The following is a 13,690-nucleotide window of genomic DNA, read 5'->3' as shown; positions in this document are numbered from 1 at the left end:
TTGTTTTTCGCTCCTTTGTTTCCGTGTAAGGATCCTTCGTGGATGTTGTAATGATATCTTGTAACCATCTTTCGTAAATATAAAAGGATCTCTTTGTCTTATTTTTGGCTCGTGTTGAATTTTCATTCTATCTTTACCTGTGAAAAATTTTGATCGCATAACCTTGGTGACTGGCCCGAACACTGGACTCGGAACATAATATACCCTTAGGTTTTAATCGATCGACATAATACCCCTTAAGGTTTTTGTTAACCCTCGAGTTAGGCTTAAATTGATTTAATGTAAGCTCGAGACATCGGTGCTTTGAGTTCAAGCAGGGTTCCGAACTTGAATTAAAGTTAGCCCTTAGGCTTTGTAGGCAGTCCCCGAGTGAGCATTTTCCCAAAATTGGGTAGTCCGTGGGCTCAGTAGCCGAGCTAGCGCTTGATCGAACTCGAAATAGGTCGATAAAAAGCGGATTAATCTTCGACGCCTTGATCCTGATGCCAATCTCGTGACATCAACGGTTGAATTGACTGAACAGTTACCCTTTGTGCGGTTCCCAAAGTCATTAATTGGGGACGGCTGACGGTCGGCCTTTTGGATTCCAAAGTACGATTCAATGACCCCTATAAATAGATAAACTTCACACCTTTGCAAACTTTATTCTCATATTATTCTCAAAGTCTCATTAGCTCTTTCAATTTCCCTGAATTCTTCCTTCTCTTCTACTTTTCTATCAACATTCCCAGTTTCTTGAATTTCCACATTGGATGGATAAAACCTCTAAACTGGTTCCCCAAAAAGAAAAAGCTTCTTCATCTTCTTGATCGACCAAGAGCAAATCTCTCGTATTGAGGAGTGCATCCCCCCACCATCTCAAATAACATCTGATTTCAAAATCGAGAAACCTGTGTCGACACCAGGCCGATACGAGCCCATGTCTCGATATGTTTGCTTGATAACAAAGGACGAGCTTGCTCAAGTAAGGGAGGACTACAAGTGGGAGAAAAAAGAAGTAGTGATCCCTGTCACACCTCCTTTTTCCGCGCCCGAGGGGGCGCAGGGGAGTTTTTTCCAATTAAAGGACAATCGAAACGGGATTTATTTGTTTATTTCAGAGTCGCCACTTGGGAGATTTAGGGTGTCCCAAGTCACCAATTTTAATCCCGAATCGAGGAAATGAATGACTCTATATTACAGTCTGCGTACCAGAAATCTAGATAAGGAATTCTGTTAACCCGGGAGAAGGTGTTAGGCATTCCCGAGTTCCGTGGTTCTAGCACGGTCGCTCAACTGTTATATTCGGCTTGATTATCTGATTTTATACAAGTATGACCTTATATGCAAATTCTAACTTTTAACCGCTTTATTATTATTGTTTTTACAAGAATGTGAACATCGCTTAAAATATATCTTTGGACTGTGTCACATGAAATGCACCCACAATCCGAAACATATTTTATTTGATGTTTTAGGATTTGGATTTGGGTCGCATGAAATGCACACCCGAGTTTAAGAAAATTAAATTATTAAAGACGCGCCTAAAGCGACTATCGCGTTATTATTTTGCGGAGGCCGTGAAATTCGCTAATCGACCCTCCTGAATTCTAAGTAATTTTAAACAAGTATTTACTGAGGGCCCCGCAATTTGTATTTTTTATTCGGCGAGGCTCATCTCATTCTTATTTTTTTAAAGAATTTGCAACGTCATGGAAATGCATCCCGGGCCACGCCACAATCAATGCGCCCGTGACTAGAGACATATTTCGACTCCGTTGAGATTTGGATTTGGGTCACATAAATGTGCACCCGAGTTTAGGGAGATAACATTATTAAAGGCGCGCCTAAAGCAACTAGCGTATTATTATTTTGGGGTAGGGCCGTGAAATTTACTAAACGGCCCATCCCGGAATCTAAGTATTTAATACATATATTTTGCGAGGGCTCCGCAATTTGTACATTTTTATTTAGCGAAGCTCGTCTTTTTTTTATTTTTTTTATTATTATTTATTATTTATTTTTATATTTTTTTATATTATTTTTTTTTTAAAAAAAGACAAGGCTAAAATGACTACATTTCTTTGCTATTTCGCGAGGTCATGGATGGTAGATTAAACTTATTTGATGAAACGAGTATTTTTCCGCGGGATTAAATTACTACTATGATTTTAACACTGCTACTACATGTTCAAACAACTATTAAGACAAACATTGAGATAACAACAATCTGAGCGTGAAGAAACAAAATGCCGAATAACTACTTAACATGACGGAACAAAAGAAATACATTCCCGAACAAATTTCAATATCATACGGAGTTAATTAACAAGGAATAGCAACTTACAAATATCATGTGAATATGTCTCGCTCATTTGCATACTATTCGCATGAACTAGGATTGTATCTCAACGAACACATGTTCATGTTACTAAACAACAAATATGAAGGACATGGACAGAGATGACCTACTTGATATTATCGTCCGATGCGTTGGACCCGCGACGAAACCTCGGACAACAACCTCGACGTACTGGACCTCGACGAACCAAAGACGACCTCAACGGAAAACGGAAAACTCGGCCAAGCAGGATCGAAGCAACCCACCGTTGCTCGGAAACGCAGCTACGACTGCTTGGAGGTTGACGACGTTGGACTTAAAATGGCGGACTGGTTCTGGTGGTTTTGCTGGTCGTGGGGTGCGACGAAGCTGGTGGCGACAGCAAGGTCGAGGGGACGGTGACGGGCCTGTTTGGTGTTGGTGTTTGTAGTAGGGTTTTCGACTGGTTCGTTGGTCGTTTTGGTGGTGTCGGACAGGATGGAGCTGGAGGGAGTTGGGTTGCGATGATGGTGAAGGTGAGAGGAGGAGGGTTCGGCGCTTGGACAGTGGGTTGGGGACAGTAACGACGGAGGTCGTCGTGTATAGTGGTCGACGATGGCTGCTGGGTTTTGCTGGGTGTTTGGACGTGGTCGACGATGGAGTTCCGACGAGGAAGGTGGCTGACGGGTTGTTGGTTTTGGACTGGTGGTCGTAACGATGAGGAAGAAGGTGGCGAACAGTGGTGACGAGGGGGGGAGCTGGGATCGTTTTTTCGGTAGGTTTTTTTCTTCTTCTTCTTGTTGAAGAAGAAGATTGAACAGTAGTCCTCCTGTAGGGTTTTTGCTTCTTCTCTTTTGAGAAGAAGATGTACAGTACTTCTTTTTTTTCAAAAATCCCCCCTGTTCCTTTGTTTCACCCGTGTATTTAGCATGGGTTTTGCCCAGAAAAATGAGCCCACGCGTGGTGGGGTTCAAGGCATATGTCCCTCACGCGTGGTGGGGTTCCCCACGTGTCCTGGACACGGTTTATTATGGGCTAGGTCCGAAAATTAGGCCTAAAACCGGGTAGTTTGAACCCGAATATTATTCTTTTGCCCGGACCCGAGAAATAGGAACACGTTGCTTAACTAGTCCTATGTAAGCAAAATAACTACCAAAAATAAGACTAGTATTCAAACAAAACTATATATATTTTTTTAAATATCTTTTTCAAGTTTTAAAATAGCTACAAAATATTAATAAAATTATTTTTTGTAATTTTCGTTTTTTATATAAAGATAAAATATAAAGTAATATTTTTTGTATATTTCCAAAATTATAATGACCGCAAACATTAATAGAACTATATATTTTTTTTTGTAATTTTCGAATTTATATAAAGTACCAAAATAAAGTACAATTTTTTGTATTTTTCAAGTTTATGAGAGATACATAAACTAAAATTTATATATATATTTTTGAAATTTTCTTTTTGCACCGAAATAAAGTAAAAATAGTTAAAATAGCTATACTAGTCCTAAATTAGATATTTAAGCTTAAGAACGTAAAAATTCCCGGGGAGGGTCAAAAATCACGTGCTTACAGCTGCCCCTCTTTGACTGGAAACACGAAGAGTTTTCCGACAAAGAACGACTAGACGTGTTTTTGACCCGACCATTACTTGGACGGACTACACTAAGGAAAGGGAGGGAATGTGACCGAGCCCTGGTATCTGAGCTGCCTACATATCCTTGGTTTTACAGGAATCAGGCCACGTGTAGTTCGGATATGAGAGAGATAGTGAAGTGTACCGAGGTGAAGAGCCGATCGAGGTGCCGTTCCATTGAGGTTCCGGTCCGCGGTCCTGTCATTACAACAAAAATGAAAATTGAAAAAGACTAACTAAGCCTATCAGCACTAGTTACAAGGATTCCTATCTCTTAAGTCTTCTGAAACTTGGTCTTGAATCTTGAATGGTGCTTCATACAGACTTTGGATCTGAACCTTGATACTTGCTAGTTGTAGGTGCTAGTTCTTGAGCAGACCACATTTGTTCTCCACTTCCGTATTTTGGGCTCTTCTCTTTCTTCTTCTCTTTTTTTTTTCTTTGTTTTGGTTTTTATTTTTTGTTTTTGTGACCAGCTTCTGTTGATCATCCCAGACTATTGATTCGCGCTCTTGAGGCGAGCTTCTAACTTGGATTGAATGCTGGGGATTTCTGTTGTAATCCTTCTACTCTCCAATGGGTCACTGCTTGATTTTGAAAATGTTTCTCCGTTCTACAGGCGGGTCCCTGACAATCAAAACAAACAAAACAAACAAAATTTCCTAACCCAGTTTGTACTGGGAAGGTTTGTGAGTCGTTAGCAAAATTGTAACTCACTTACACTACTGATGCAATGATGAGAGTAAACTAAAGGCTAGGATGTGCATCTCCTATGAGTAAAACCAAAACTCTTGCTAGCAAATGTGTCTGCTAAAGTAAAACCTCAATGACTCAAACCAGAAAGTGTGTCTTCTATGGTTGAATCGGAATGAGCTAAATTAGGAAGTGTGTCTCCTAAGGGTGAAAACTTCAGTGACTAGAACTAGGAAGTGCGTCTCCTATGAATAAAATCTCGACTAGGAAGTGCGTCTCCTACGGGTAAACTTCAAAAAACTGGACTAGGAATGGTGTCTCCTATGGTCGAACTTAAAATGAATCAAATTAGGAAGTGCGTCTCCTACTGGTGAAGCTTGCTTAGGAAGTGCGTCTTCTATTGGGAAAAACTGTTCTTAGGAAGTGCGTCTCCTACTGGGTAAACTTGCTTAGGAAGTGCGTCTCCTATTGGTGAAACTGAACCTAGGAAGTGCGTCTCCTACTAGTGAAACTTGCTTAGGAAGTGTGTCTCCTATTGGTAGAACTAAACTTAGGAAGTGCGTCTCCTATGAGTGAAATGAATCTAGGAAGTGCGTCTCCTATTGATGAAACTTGTTCTTAGGAAGTGCGTCTCCTACTGGGTGAAACTATTCTTAGGAAGTGCGTCTCCTATTGGTGAAACTTGCTTAGGAAGTGCGTCTCCTATTGGTGAAACTGACTTAGGAAGTGCGTCTCCTACTGGTGAAACTTATCTTAGGAAGTGCGTCTCCTATTGGTAGAACTGAACTTAGGAAGTGCGTCTCCTATGGTAAAACTGAACTTAGGAAGTGCGTCTCCTACTGGTGAAACTTTTTAGGAAGTGCGTCTCCTACTTGTGAAACTTTTTAGGAAGTGCGTCTCCTACTTGTGAAACTTTTTAGGAAGTGCGTCTCCTATGGTGAAACTGAACTTTAGGAAGTGCGTCTCCTATGGTGAAACTGACTTAGGAAGTGCGTCTCCTATTGATGAAACTTGCTTAGGAAGTGCGTCTCCTATTGGTGAAACTTGCTTTAGGAAGTGCGTCTCCTATGGTGAAACTGAACTTTAGGAAGTGCGTCTCCTATGGTGAAACATATCTTAGGAAGTGCGTCTCCTATGGGTGAAATGAACTTAGGAAGTGCGTCTCCTATGGTGAAACTGAACTTTAGGAAGTGCGTCTCCTATGGTGAAACTGACTTAGGAAGTGCGTCTCCTATTGATGAAACTTGCTTTAGGAAGTGCGTCTCCTATTGGTGAAACTTGCTTTAGGAAGTGCGTCTCCTATGGTGAAACTGACTTAAAACTTAGGAGGAAATGCGTCTCCTAGGGGGTAAAACTTAAATTAGGAGGAAATGCGTCTCCTGTGGGTAAAACTAAACAAACCTAGGAGGAAATGCGTCTCCTATGGGTGAAACTAAACAAACCTAGGAGGAAATGCATCTCCTATGGGTAAAACTAAACAAACCTAGGAGGAAATGCATCTCCTATGGGTAAAACTAAACAAACCTAGGAGGAAATGCATCTCCTATGGGTAAAGACGTGGAATGTATTCCCTTATTATACAGGTGGGCGCCTAATGGTAAAGACACAAAATGTATTCCCTTGTTATACAGGTGGGTGCCTAGAATATGAAATGCACAGACAAAAGTATTCCTCTCGTTATTCAGGTGGGCGCCTGTTTAAACTAAGACATAAAAGTATTCCTCTCGTTATACAGGTGGGCGCCTGGTAAAGACATGAAAAATGATATGCCCGCATTATACTGGTGGGTGACCTTGAACAGAAATGAAAAGACAGAAAATGTATTCCTCTCGTTATTCAGGTGGGCGCCTGGTCAAGAAATGTAAAGACTGAAACCAACATATGCTATTTGAGGACGGATGAACCCAACATATCCTGTTTGAGGGCGGATGAACCCAACATATCCTTTTTGAGGGCGGATGAACCCAACAGATCCTATTTGAGGGCGGATTAACCCAACAGATCCTATTTGAGGGCGGATGAACCCGACATATCCTATTTGAGGGCGGATGAACCCGACAGATCCTATTTGAGGGCGGATGAACCCGATAGATCCTGTTTGAGGGCGGATTAACCCAACAGATCCTATTTGAGGGCGGATTAATCCAACATATCCTATTTGAGGGCGGATGAACCCGACAGATCCTATTTGAGGGCGGATGAACCCAACATATCCTATTTGAGGGCGGATGAACCCGACAGATCCTATTTGAGGGCGGATTAACCCAACAGATCCTATTTGAGGGCGGATTAACCCAACAGATCCTATTTGAGGGCGGATGAACCCAACATATCCTATTTGAGGGCGGATGAACCCGACAGATCCTATTTGAGGGCGGATGAACCCAACAGATCCTATTTGAGGGCGGATTAACCCAACAGATCCTATTTGAGGGCGGATTAACCCAACATATCCTATTTGAGGGCGGATGAACCCGACAGATCCTATTTGAGGGCGGATTAACCCGACATATCCTATTTGAGGGCGGATGAACCCAACATATCCTATTTGAGGGCGGATGAACCCGACATATCCTATTTGAGGGCGGATGAACCCAACATATCCTATTCGAGGGCGGATGAACCCAAAATATCCTATTCGAGGGCGGATGAACCCAAAATATCCTTAAGACTTGAAAATGTCTTACCTCGAATACTTGCTGGGGATTGGGATGAATTTTCCTTTTCTACCTTCCCCAATTTTTATTATTATTCTTTTTTTTTTTTCTTCCTTCGAAGTCTAACCGCTGAGGATACCGACTTTCCAACCTTGTGTTGGACTACTCGCAGCCGCTAGGGATAACACTGTTGGGGAATTATTTACTTACCTGTTGGGTGGTAAAATGTTATCAGCTGGGGGTACCTGACTTCCAGAAAATTTTCTAAATGGAAGGAAAATTTTCTGCCCCAGTTTGATAATATCCCTTGTGGCATGCGTTTCTGCCTCAATGCCATTTCCTTTACCTGTTTCAAATCAAACAAAATTGTTAGTTTAAAACATGGTGGTTGGTTGTGATACTCCTATTGGGATGACTTTCCCTTTCTCCCTCCTTGCTCTGTGTTCCACAACTTGTTGGGGATGATATTATGTGCTGGGGATAATCCCTTCCTGCTGGGGATATCCATCTTCTTTTGTGGCATAGCTCGGAAACTGGCATTTTCCCGACCTTTTAGTCTAGTATGGATTTCGCCAAATCATGTTCACTGCTCTCCTTGCTCTGTTCACGGGCCTTGTCTTTGAGGTTTATAACCTTGATTTTGGCAAGGATATCCCTCTTGATGCTCGTCAATCCTTTTGTAAATTCCCTTTGCTGGGGATATCTTTTTTGACACTGACCTCGCACTTGTTCCTTGCTGACTATACCATTTGGATATACTAGTCAGATCTTATCTTGGAAAGCTGATGGCATATTTTGAAGTCATTTCATACTTGTTCTGACCGGACAGACTCTATTGGGGAAATTTTTTATGAAATGAGAAAGATAACAGAAACAAAATAAAAGACAAAGGAAACGATGACTCTTTTACAAAAGAAACTATAAATAAAAACCCTATCAAATGCAGATACCGACTTTAATGGCCATGACATGCATATGGGGCCTATCCTTTACCGTCAATCATCTTTCAAGATCCTCAATTGGTGATTCCTCATCTGATTCTTAATCTTATTCGACTTGCAGTGCCCAAAGGGTTTTCACTATCAAGTCTCTCTCATTTTTGGCTTTTCTCTCAGCTTTCATCGCCTTATGGTGCCTGTGAAGGTTTTCACCGATAAGACTCTCTCATTTGTATCACTCTCCCTAGCTGGGGATTTGGATTGTTGCTGGTACGACTCTTCCTGTTGGAGATTAGAGTCCTTTCTGCTGTGGAACAGAATGTTATGTTCGCCGGTAAGACTCTTCATTTGTCTGACTTGGCATTTTTTGAAAACTGATCGGAAGGTCTTTCTTTGGACCGTAATGTGGGTTTTGGATAGGGTTAGAAAGAAATGGTATCAAAGGCTCAAAAACGCGTCGATTTTGGGTTATTAGTTACAACCTTCGGAACTAGATTTATTTACAACAAACGCAACATCTGCCCCAGTTTCTTGCTTGGGGATATTTTAATTGATTTTTTTTTCATTTTTCAAAACTATGACCGAGCCGTGAAGCGCCTACGTATCCTCTTTGAGGAATCAGGTCAAACGTAGTTCCCAATTCCCCTTTTTTTTTATTTGACTTTCCTTTGTTTTTTTTTGTTATCATTTTTCTCTTCTTTTCTCTTTTTCTCTTTTTTTCATTTTGTTGTTTTCTTTTCTTTCTTCTCTTTTTTTCTCTTTTTTTTTTCGTTTTGTTGTTTTCTTTCTTTCTCTCTCTTTTTTTTCGTTGCTACTGATTCCGAACGAGGGGTATGAAAGAAAAATAAATAAGGCTCAAAAGGGGTAACGAAGGATAAAGTGTTTGGGTAGCAGAACAAAATGCCTTCGTCATTCCAGTCTTCAAAACATGCCAAGTGCAAACAACACAATTTAAATTCGTAGCCTCTTCTGATGGTGCTGGACTTAACAATTATATTCAACATCTGTTTGTTGATTTGTCACTTCTAAAGCACCGTTGGGCGACACTCTCATTCTCATGAACGACCCTCATGCCGATTTGGCGAATCTTGCTTTTAACAGTTTTCTTTGTGCTTAACTTGCCCCAGTTCCACATGACTCGAGCTCTGAATAATCTCAAACCGTCCTTATTTTCTTTAAATGGTCTGATCACCTTTTCGGGGTTTTATGATTAACTTTAAATGCTAGGCCCAAACTGTGTGCGCATGTCATGTCCCTAGAATCGGCATTGAACGAAATGATAAAAGGACTAAACAAAAAGACGACTAGAACTATCAAAAGACCGGCTTTGTATTAGACTACCGGCGAAATGGTTTGAATAATAAAACAAACAAAACAACCAGAATAAAATCCTAACACAAGCTAGACAAAATTTAAACAAACTGCTATGACAAAATGGAAAGATAAGAAGGTTTGACACAGGACAAAATCCAAATTACAACCTTAATAATCCGCACAACAGAAATGACAACAAAATAAGCCACCACAAGCTTCTCTCTTGCTAACCAAGGAACAGAGCGTCCTCCCCTTTTTCAAAACTGGCATCTTAGCCACTGAACTTCGCATCAATACTGCCAAGACCATTACCAGCTTCAATATCATCAACCTCCGTCAGCAAGTCCCCAATAGGATTCGAGTGCTTCTGCTATCAGGCCTGATCCCAGCAGAGTGTGTATCATGAGATGCAAGTAAAGGATTCTGGGTGTCATTGTCTGGCTTACCACAAACCAACCACCTTAACTTTCTTTGCAAAACAAACAGGTTAGAATGGACTCAGTCGGTCCCCATTATTAACAACATCCTTTCTTTTTTTTTTTCTTTCTTTTTCTTTCTTTTTCGATTTTTTCCTTTTCTCTTTTTTTTTCATTTTTCTTCGGGTTTTTTTTCTCATTTTTTTTCTTTTCTTTTCCCTTTTTTTTCTTTCTTTTTTTTCATTCTTTTTTTTTTCTTTTTTTTTGCTTTTCTTTTTGTTGTGGTCGAATCTTATGGAGATTGCCTACGTATCATGACCCCGCATGAATCAGACCTTGCGTAGTTCGGACCAATAAAAGATAAACAATAATAAACATATTTTCTTATCAATTTTCATAATAAAACAAACTGGGTTTCAAAGGTTTAAAGATGACCTACAAACTCGAAAATCAAACAACCCATATATTCTAATCAAGAGATTTATAAACTCAAAAACAAAAGGCTAGCTCCCTTTCCCTGTTCGACAAATGCAACCAAACGGTTATTTTTGCAAATGTGGCCCCTTCCAAATTTCACATGAATTTTGAGGCCGGGGAGGATTATTTTATGACACTTTACAAACTTGTCCGTTCTTTTACGAAAATAACCTTTCGACAACTGAAAGATACTCTAAGGCTATTTCGGCAAGAACGATTTAAGACGCGGCCGAAGCTGGCTCGGCTTATTTTGACCAAAAATCCAAACGGTATTCACCTGGCCGCTGACTCTTTGTTTTTTTTTTCAAATTGCAATAAAAACCTGGTGTTGCAAACACGGCCCTTCAGCGCCTCGGGGACGAAGATTTTTAAGGCTGTGTGGGTCCATATCTCAAAATGACCCAAAGGTGGCTGTTTATGCCAAGTCAGCCTTCCGGCGTCCCTTTCGGGAACATTCGGCTATTTATGACAAAACAGCATCACCTGACTTATTTATAACTCTTTTTTATCGTTTTTCAAATTAGAAAAGTCAATATTGCAAACACGGCCTTTCAACGTCTCGGGGACGAAGATTTTTAGGCTGTGGGGGTCAACTGGACCAAGTCTTAAAAATGACCCAAAGGTGGCTGTTTATGCAAAGTCAGCCTTCCGACGTCCCTTTCGGGAACATTCGGCTATTTATGACAAAACAGCATCACCTGACTTATTTATAACAAAATTAAAATTTGACATATTATTTGTTTTTTTGTTTTTTATTATTATTTATTTGTTTTTGGCTTTTTTAGCAAAAGGTGGGGTTGGACCCGATGGGGTTTGCCTACGTATCTCACATCCGGTGAGAATCAAACCCGCGTAGTTCGGGCAATCAAGAATAAAGTAAATAAACTAATTATTTTTTTTTTGAATTTGTGAAAGAACTGCTTAACAGAATAAAGGAAGTATTATATTTTTCTTGGATTTTTGATTGATTTTCTCTTATTCTAAAGAAGAAAGAAAATAATTTTTTTGAAATTTTACCTTTAATAAAAGAAATGCTTTCTAAAAAAAAATATTATTTTTTTTTGAATTTTGAATTTTCTTTTCAATATTTAAAGAAGAGGGAAAATATTTTCGGATTTTTTTTATTATATATATATATATATATATACGTTTTTTTTAATAATTAAACAAAAAAACTTTCTAAAGAAGTCAATAATGGAAAATATTTTTGGATTTTTGTTTCGAAAACTGGGAGTCTAAAAGAACTTTTCTAGACTTTGCAAGACAAATATTTTTGCAACAAATAAAGATATATATACATTTTTGGAAATAAAGAAAAACTTTTGGATTTTATATATATATATTTGCAACTAATAATAAAACCGCTTTCAAAACAAAATATTTTTTAGCAAACAAACTATTTTGTTTATTTTTTCTATTTTTTTTGATCAACCGAGACAGAACAACGATTTTTTTTCCTTCTATTTTTTTCCTTTGCTTTTAATAAAACAAACTAATAAGACGTTTTTTTTTCTCAAAATTTCGGCAGAGTTTTGACAGTATTTGGGTATTGGATTTTTTCAAAAATAAACAATCAATTCCCTAACCGCTATTTCTTTTTTTTTTTCAATTTCACAATATTCATAATATTCAAACACCGGTCAATGAGACAAAATAAATGCACGGAAAACAAATATGATGCATCAGGATGGTCTTTTCATATCAGGTTGCTAGTCCTAGACGGACCCAACCCCTGTGTTGAGTCCCCTAAGTCAAATGCACATGATGCAAATAAGCGTTCCTACTAGGGATCCGGCATGAGGCTTTGTTATACTAAGTTTTTAAAGCCTAGGTGTTTGTTCTAGACCTGGCTTACCCGAGCGGACAACTCGAGCCGAGGATGGGAGCTGTGTACCGGTAACCAAAAGGCCATCCGATTTTGCAACTCCACCGAATCCTCGTTCTATTTTGGTATATGACACTAACAGAAAGAAGCCACGACCAGCGTGCACTCCTCAAGAGAGAGAAGAGAGGGGTTTCGGCACAGTTTATATATACAATCCAAATAATATCAAAGCAGTAAAAGCAGCATTTAGCACATTAGGCTCAAACACGTAAAAAAAAAACCAGATAATAAATAAAGCCAAATAATAACAATTATTTCAAGCTCGAATTCTTAACCCTGAACCAGTGGTTCTGGGTTTAATCCCCAGCAGAGTCGCCAGAGCTGTCACACCTCCTTTTACCGCGCCCGAGGGGGCGCAGGGGAGTTTTTTCTAATTAAAGGACAATCGAAACGGGATTTATTTGTTTATTTCAGAGTCGCCACTTGGGAGATTTAGGGTGTCCCAAGTCACCAATTTTAATCCCGAATCGAGGAAATGAATGACTCTATATTACAGTCTGCGTACCAGAAATCTAGATAAGGAATTCTGTTAACCCGGGAGAAGGTGTTAGGCATTCCCGAGTTCCGTGGTTCTAGCACGGTCGCTCAACTGTTATATTCGGCTTGATTATCTGATTTTATACAAGTATGACCTTATATGCAAATTCTAACTTTTAACCACTTTATTATTATTGTTTTTACAAGAATGTGAACATCGCTTAAAATATATCTTTGGACTGTGTCACATGAAATGCACCCACAATCCGAAACATATTTTATTTGATGTTTTAGGATTTGGATTTGGGTCGCATGAAATGCACACCCGAGTTTAAGAAAATTAAATTATTAAAGACGCGCCTAAAGCGACTATCGCGTTATTATTTTGCGGAGGCCGTGAAATTCGCTAATCGACCCTCCTGAATTCTAAGTAATTTATACAAGTATTTACTGAGGGCCCCGCAATTTGTATTTTTTATTCGGCGAGGCTCATCTCATTCTTATTTTTTTAAAGAATTTGCAACGTCATGGAAATGCATCCCGGGCCACGCCACAATCAATGCGCCCGTGACTAGAGACATATTTCGACTCCGTTGAGATTTGGATTTGGGTCACATAAATGTGCACCCGAGTTTAGGGAGATAACATTATTAAAGGCGCGCCTAAAGCAACTAGCGCATTATTATTTTGGGGTAGGGCCGTGAAATTTACTAAACGGCCCGTCCCGGAATCTAAGTATTTAATACATATATTTTGCGAGGGCTCCGCAATTTGTACATTTTTATTTAGCGAATCTCGTCTCTTTTTTATTTATTTTTATTATTTATTATTTATTTTTATATTTTTTTATATTATTTTTTTTTTAAAAAAAAGACAAGGCTAAAATGACT

Source organism: Nicotiana tabacum, chromosome 20 (genome assembly GCF_000715075.1).
Source record: "Nicotiana tabacum cultivar K326 chromosome 20, ASM71507v2, whole genome shotgun sequence".
NCBI classification, from domain to species: domain Eukaryota; kingdom Viridiplantae; phylum Streptophyta; class Magnoliopsida; order Solanales; family Solanaceae; genus Nicotiana; species Nicotiana tabacum.
The sequence above is the reverse complement of the archived record's forward strand: the minus strand, read 5'-3'. Positions refer to the sequence as shown.